At 34.7% G+C, this 8,084-nt stretch overlaps 1 long non-coding RNA gene across 1 annotated transcript in view; it reads left to right on the plus strand.

Annotated features, from left to right (window-relative positions):
* Nucleotides 1-6,659, plus strand: part of LOC122796244 — a 219,189-nt gene extending 212,530 nt beyond the window's left edge. The window contains exon 3 of the long non-coding RNA XR_006363956.1: nt 6,135-6,659. This is a non-coding gene — a long non-coding RNA (uncharacterized LOC122796244). The remainder of the gene's footprint in view (nt 1-6,134) is intronic.
* The last annotated feature ends 1,425 nt before the right edge of the window (nt 6,660-8,084 follow it).

Raw genomic sequence — 8,084 nt, forward strand, 5'->3', positions numbered from 1 at the left:
TTTATTGCTGAGGGAATTGCTTTCACCAGGGAGTTTTGTTCAGTTACGGTAGAATTTGAAGTGTTAAATTTGATTCAACTAAATCAGTATAAAGGTCTGTGGGGTGGAGATATTGTTGTTTGGGGGCGTGCCCTTGTGCAGTTTCAGTAGTGCAGTGCAGATTACTCTAATGCAGCAGTAATGGGAAATGTGCCTGCAGCTCTAAATATGTCAGCAGTTTCACTTGATTCTTGGGTAAAGCCTTGCATAGAAGTGTCCTCCTTAACATAAGGTGCCTTCCTTTGTTCATTACATTGTTCATTACCTCAAAGATGCCTCTGAAATCAGACTACTCAGAGCAAAGAGCAAAAGTGATTCTTTCTGTTTTTAACATTTTTCTTTTTTCTCAGAGGCTGTGTGACTTTGAAGATATTATATTTAAAGATAATGATTTGGGGCAGAATCACCCTCTGCAAAAATATATATTTTAATTTTTGCAATGTCTGCCATATAATGTTTATTTTATGATATTTTGAGTCCTGATATAACAGGTTTGATATTTGTTACAAGCTTACTGTTTTACCCTTTGGAATTTTTGAACAATTTGATTTAGGCTTGCAGTCACTGTAAATAAAATTTAATCTACATTAACTCTTTATTTTATTTTAATATGATTGTTGTTTTAGTAAACAGGAATTAATTTTAGTTTTATACACTTACTCTTTTACTGAGTCTGTTTCACATGTCATTGTTGGATACCAGCTTCAACTAACTTTACATTTTATATATTCTTTACATTTTATATATTCTTTGCATTTTATATACTCTTTACATTTTATATATTCTTTACATTTTATATATTCTTTGCATTTTATATACTCTACATTTTGCAGATTCTTTACATTTTATATATTCTTTACATTTTACAGATTCTTTACATTTTATATATTCTTTACATTTTATATATTCTTTGCATTTTATATATTCTTTACATTTTATATTTTCTTTGCATTTTATGTATTCCAAGCACAAGCTGGCCAAGGACAAAGCTGAAAAGGGCCCTCTTAGTGAATTAATTAAACAAATAAAAAATATTGCACATTTACTGATCAGACATTTGTATCCGACAAGCAATTATGTGATTCTGCATTCTGTTGCTAATTACTACTGTAAATGAATACTTTGTATTTACACTTATGTCAGCACTGCAACCATTAGGTCTGCATGCACATGCTGGTGTGTTATCAGATTTAAATGTATTTATCCTTACAAATGTACTAATGTATGCCTACATACCCAGTCCTTGCCTGAATATAATATAATATATGTGCCCTGGCTTAAGCCTAAGCCATGGCTGAAAAGGGTCTTTAAACCAGCTCAACCTCCCAGTTATCAAAGGTATCAATATATCTGCAAGACAGCAATGTCATTCAAAAGGTATTATGAGCAAATGACTGGTGAAGAATAAATGATCAGTATACAGTTATACTGGTTATTTCCTATAGTTTAGAATTAAACTTACTATGATGTAAAGGTTAAAAACAGAAACAAGAAGTGAGGTGATTTTAATGCACTGGGCAGAAAACAAGTTCATAGATGGGGAAATCCAAGACATTAGTATACAATAGCTGACTTTTTCTTCCTGTTATTATGTAAACAATTTCTGAGGAAGTTTTGGTGACCATACCTCTCAACTGTACAGATTTTTTGCAGAATGCCCAGATTTTTGCCTCATATTATTGGTCCATTTTTCATAAAATTGTGGTTTTCTGGCAAATTAGTGACAAATCATTAAAGACTGAAGTCAGAAAATAATGACAGACATCTGAGTTTCAGACTTCATACCCTTCAGAAAATGTATGCTAATGTAAAACCTGTTATTCTATCAACTTTCTAAGTTTGTAAGAGCAGTATTTAAAAATTGTCCCTGTTTTTGGGCCTTTGTCTCACTTTTACTTATGGCTTTGTCCAGATTTCTTGTTCTAAGAGGCTGAGAGGTATGTTGGTGAAAGTGAGACCATAGTCCTTGCCTGGTATTGGGAATGGTGGCAGGCAAAACAAAAAAAAAATTGCAAATAGTATTTCCCCCTTATAACTGAAGAAGTAGTTGATCCTGCAATGTGATGTTGACATGTACTTTCTGAAAAAAAAAGGTCTGGCTACATTAAGACCACATAGCTTAGATACTGCTTGGACTAAAAAAAAAACCCTTTGTTAGTATCAGTATGGCCAAACCAGAATGTTCCATCCCTGGAATGATGATGACAATGTTGATGATTGCTATGACGAACCTGAAATGCAAGATTTTACCTAATAGATCCAAAGATCTGGCCAGGAAGTCTGTTAAGGTCAGTTTTTTTTTGTTTTACTCTTATTAAACTTTCATTTTTGGCCACAGCAAGACCATGGGTGGGATTTCTAAGCAATTATCATGATATATCTGCAGGTGAACTTCCTCAAGTATCAATTACCTGACGTACAAGACACTGAGGAAGACAACACCAGTAGCTGCTTTCCATAGGAAATTACTGCTGATGTTATTTCCAATTGTATGACAGCAGTGATTCCATTTTTGGGGATAATTTTCCCTTCTTTGAGTTGGTGCAATCCTGCAAAAAAATAAAAATAAATAAATACATACATACATACATACATACATACATACATACATACATGCATACATACATACATACACACATACATAAAATAAACAAACAAACAAATAAATAAATAATACAAAGCACTTACACATTATTTTACATGCTTCTGAGTTTTGGGCATTACTTTTTGGCATTTCTGTTGCTCAGGATTTTTCTGTTTGACTTTCCATAGTATGTTTGACTTTCCATAGTAGAACCCAATTCACACAGTGCAGTAAAGTTTTGGCAATATAGAGGGTACAGGGATTCAAGAGTGCTTCATAATGCATGTCTTCTAAGCTGCGATCTGCCTAGTGACATGAATGCCTGAGTATTAGTACTTCACAGTTGTGCAGCACTTGTCTGTAAATCCCATCTCATATGTCTTTTCTACTAACAACAAGGGGTCACAGTCAAAGACTTTTAGGAGTAAAATGAGTTTATTAGTGTTAGTATGGTCAGATTAAAACAATCAAGAAAATGGTTTTAAACAAATCTGGCCTGATTTTGCTGAATACTGTTTTGGCTAAGGAGCTGCTAATATCAGGTTTTATGATTCTGCCTTTTAAGCAGACTTATCATGCTTATCAATTGTTTGTATTTAACATCTTCATGTATAGTGTGTGTGTGTGTGTGTGTGTGTGTGTGTGTGTGTGTGTGTGTGTGTGAGACATTGTGTGATTTTTTTGTCACAATTCAAGAAGATTTTTGGGCATTTGTTATATGCTGTCAGCTATCATGATAATATAATAACAAGTTGCCTAAAATAAGTCATTAAACTGATCAATATTTTACCATATTTGCCTAGTTTTTTACAGATGGTCCTGTTTAAATATAATGAAAACATATATTTTATTGTTACCATGGAAAAATGGCACAAGTCTAAGTTAATATTCTATCATATTCAATGTTCTAGTACAGTACATATATGGAGGGGCTGCAGTTTGAATGAATGGTACATTGTGTGATGAGGAACAGCATTATGTGAGGGGGTAGCAATTAGATTGCTTGATGTAATATGCAACAGGGTAGCTGTTAGATTACATGATATACTGTGTGATGGGGTGGTAGTTACACTGAATAATGCATTTTGTGATGGAGTAGCAGTTTGCTGATGCATTTTATGATGAATGGCAGGAATTAGACTGATGATACATTGTATGACAGGGTGGCAGTTATACTATGTGATGCATTATGCGACTGGGTGGGATTTATACTATGTGATGCATTGTCTGATGGGCTGGCAGTTATACTTTGTGAGTCACTATCTGACAGAGTGACAGTTGTACTATGTAATGTGTGATGTGACAGGGTGGCAGTTATACTATGTGATGCATTATGTGATAGGGTGATAGTTATACTATGTGATGCATTGTTTGATGGGGTGGCAGTAATACTCTGTGATTCATTATGTGACAGGGTGACAGTTGTACTATGTAATACATTATGTGACAGGGTGTCAGTTATACTATGTAATGCATTATGTGGCAGGGTGGCAGTTGTACTATATAATGCATTATGTGACAAGGTGACAGCTGTACTATGTAATGCATTATGTGACATGGTGGTAGTTATATTATGTGATGCATTATGTGACAGGATAGCAGTTATACTATGTGATTCATTATGTGACGGAGTGGCACAGTTGTACTATGTAATCCATTATGTGACAGGGTAGAAGTTATACTATGTGATGCATTGTTTGACAGGGTAGCAGTCCTACTGTGTGATGCACTGTGTGACAAGGTGGCAGTTATACTATGTGATGCATTATGTGACAGGATGGCAGTTATACTACGGGATTCATTATGTGACAGGGTGGCGGTTGTACTATGTAATGCATTATATGACAGGGTAGCAGTTATACTATGTGATGCATTATGTAACAGGGTGGCGGTTGTACTATGTAATGCATTATGTGACAGGGTGACAGTTATACTATGTGATGCATTATGTGACAGGGTGACAGTTATACTATGTGATGCCTTACATGACAGGGTGGCAGTTATACTATGTGATTCATTGTTTGAGAGGGTGGCAGTCATACTGCATGATGCACTGTGTGACAGGGTGGCAGTTATACTATGTAATGCATTATGTGACAGGGTGGCAGTTATACTATGTAATGCATTATGTGACAGGGTGGCAGTTATACTATGTGACACATTATGTGACAGGGTGGCAGTTATACTATGTGATATATTGTCTGATGGGGTGACAGTTATACTGCATGATGTGTTGCGTGAGGGAGACTGGCAGGATGATGCCTACAGTTCTGGCCATCATCATGGTTGTTATCCTGCTGTTTCACTCCACACATAATTTGAGTTGAAGGTTAAGAAAGCAGTCACTGTGTGCTTTATGGAGGAATGATAACTTTAATGTTGCACATCTCCCCTACGGTGAACGATAAAAGTTGTCTCTGTGCATAACCTGACTAACTGCACCAGTCTTTCTCAGTAGTGAGCACGAGGACAGGGAAACACACTTAACTGATCGGCTGTTTAACTGTTTTCGTTATGGCATAACAAACAGTCATGATGACATGGATGCTAGCTTTCACATCTGCTGAAGCTTCATTAGGTCAAAGTTGTGATAACCTCTGTGTATAGCTTGCATAGTATCCAATGCTGTCATTTCTTTATAATTAAAGAAAAATATCTCAGAATGAATATAAATAAGCATATTTTTTTTACTACGAATGCTATATAAATAAAAATAAGTTCAATTAAACTATCCAACACATGTAAAATGTTTAAAAGGTCAAATTGTAATAGCATATCTCTATCTCTACTGTGGCATAATTGAAATGACTTATTTAAATCCAATTTCACATGGGTTTCTGTACACTATGAGTGCATCTTTGCCATCTGGAAAAAGTCTCCACCTTCTACCCACTGTTCCACCCCAATCCAGCACAGTCATACTTATGATATAAGGTGGCTGTCATTAAGTTTATTTGTTTAGTTTTGGTTTCTAGGAAATATTTGCACAATCATGTGTAACCATTCCGTTTTTTCCTTTCCTACATATGTTCAGAATTTTTTATTTGAATCATTTTTTTTTTGCAAAACTTTCCTACAAATATAACTTTTTAAACCAACCACACAATTGCTATTGCAATCCACAGCAAGAAAAATTTTAACGAACTATTTCAACCTCCAGGCATTTGAATTCATTTTTCCCCTGCATGTACAACTTTAAGTTTTTGGACTCAGTGTCTGTCCTGGAATTCAACACTCACAAGTATTTAATAGATTTATACAGGGGTCTGGAAATGTTATACATGAAGTATAATTTGCTGAGGAAAATTATTGACCCCAGGGAAATTAAAACAAAATGTTACAATTACATATATGGGAAACTGTCAGAATGTCTTATAAAAGATAAATGAAAGATATGTGTTAACTGTTTATAGAGCCACAGCTTTTCATGTTTTTTATTGTTAACTTTTCAAAAATGCTTTATTGTGAAGTTTTTCCTTCACTGGTCCATGTATTTTGTGTTTGCATTTAGGGCCCATATTGTGGCTAAGAAGAACATGTTGGATCAGCTTACTATATCGAAATAATCAATATCAAATGTGACAGCATTACTGAAAGTATCCCTGTTCAGCAAAAAGTATGGAAGCTAGAAGGCATGTGGCTAAAATGCCTAGGACTGTCACTAATTGTATAGGAAATAACCATAAAGAAAGATGTATTTTACAAAAGCTTTGTCATACTTAAAACAGTAATGTAAATTAACCTAGAAAAAGCTATGTAATTATGAAAGACTACAAGTTGTTTCTAGAAAATACTATGGTGAGAAGGATGTGCCCGTTCAAACAGGGCTGATAATAATAGCTAGAGGAAAACTTTTGCAATGGATATTTAAATGTAGGGGAAAAATCAGTAGTAGAGGTACATCATAAGGATATATTTAAAGACTCGCATAGTAAAGGAATTCATAAAATTTCTGACTATGTGGATTGTAATAATGACAAGCTGGATGATTTAAAAAGTTGTACTTGCAAATAATTTTATAAAAACAAAAGTAAAATAAAGGCTACAAACATTCGAACTACATGTGAGGATAGCATGCAATATCAACAAATACCATTACCAACATACTCTGGAAACAGCTGACATATGTAAAAGAAGTTACTTTCCAATTATTTTATGTGGTTAAGAACAGTGTGTGTGTGTGTGTGTGTGTGTGTGTGTGTGTGTGTGTGTGTGTGTGTGTGTGTGTGTGTGTGTGTGTGTGTAAGAGGAGTAATGGGAACTTGTCGACTTTCAAGGCACAGTGACTTACACAAATATGAAAAGGGGTTTCTCATCATATAGACAACATTACAGAATAAAATAGTTAAATTCTGATATTTAAGCATTTTATATGTATTTTCTAGTTTAGCTGATTAGTTTCATAGTCTATATTTGATCAAATATTTATAAATTATATTGATAGTTATATTTATCATAATATTTATTTTATTGTTAGGGAACTTCCATTTCAGATGTTCTGCAAATGGTATATATGGGTGAAGTAGAGGAAACAATATGAATAAATAAGTATTAGGCAGACAAAAATGTTCTTATTCTGTTTCACACTTTAAATAGCTGTCTTTTGAGATTGTTGACTGTTCAGTGTGTTTACTGCAAAATTAATTTTTTTTTTTATATTTTTATCAAGAAGGATACTGTAATGACCATTGAAGATGAAGATATGTGTCTCAAAGATCCCATTAAGATACAACAATATCTGCTGTAGTACCAACACTTCAGGCTATACACAGCTAATTTAGTGACTCGTCCGTACATATTGGACATGCAAAATTATCTGTAGTGGAGTAAGACACGATCAGGTATGTGTAAGCTTTACAGTGTTCAAAGCACATCTTTATGGGACATCTGACCATGGCTGGGGACAGACGAACACCTCAGTGTCATATTCTTAAACTGCCCCAGGGATGGCCTGCTCATGTCTTGACCAGCATTTTAAAACACATGATGATTATTCAATCTTCCGTGAGTCAGTTATATTACTAGTGCTAAGTTTATGCACCATCTGCAATAATTGCTGCTAAATATAGCCAACAAATATAAAACACTGCAACAGTGCTAGAGTTCAAGTGGGGTTCGCAGACTGTATTTTTTTCAGCCAAGCCACAACCACCATCATTCAGAATGTCAAATACAGAGAGAGAGAGAGAGAGAGGGACAGAGAGAGGCGTGGTTGTTTTGAGGAAAGATGATCTCTCTGAGCACTGTAAGAGAAAAGTGGAAATGACAATAGCTACATAGCCATCTTCTGACTAAATATGTGGTTCTACATTAAATTTTACATTACAGACAGTTTGTGCTTTGACTGCCTGATGTAGGAAGTTAAAAAAAGAGAGACGTAAGTGTAAACTTCTATTTTTGGTCTTGATGTTGTAACAGAAACATGACCTAGAGCTGCACTGAAACCTTCTTGTGAAGTCAG

This window comes from Protopterus annectens, chromosome 3.part0 (assembly GCF_019279795.1).
Source record: "Protopterus annectens isolate FY-2018-M chromosome 3.part0, PAN1.0, whole genome shotgun sequence".
Classification (NCBI taxonomy): Eukaryota; Metazoa; Chordata; order Ceratodontiformes; family Protopteridae; genus Protopterus; species Protopterus annectens.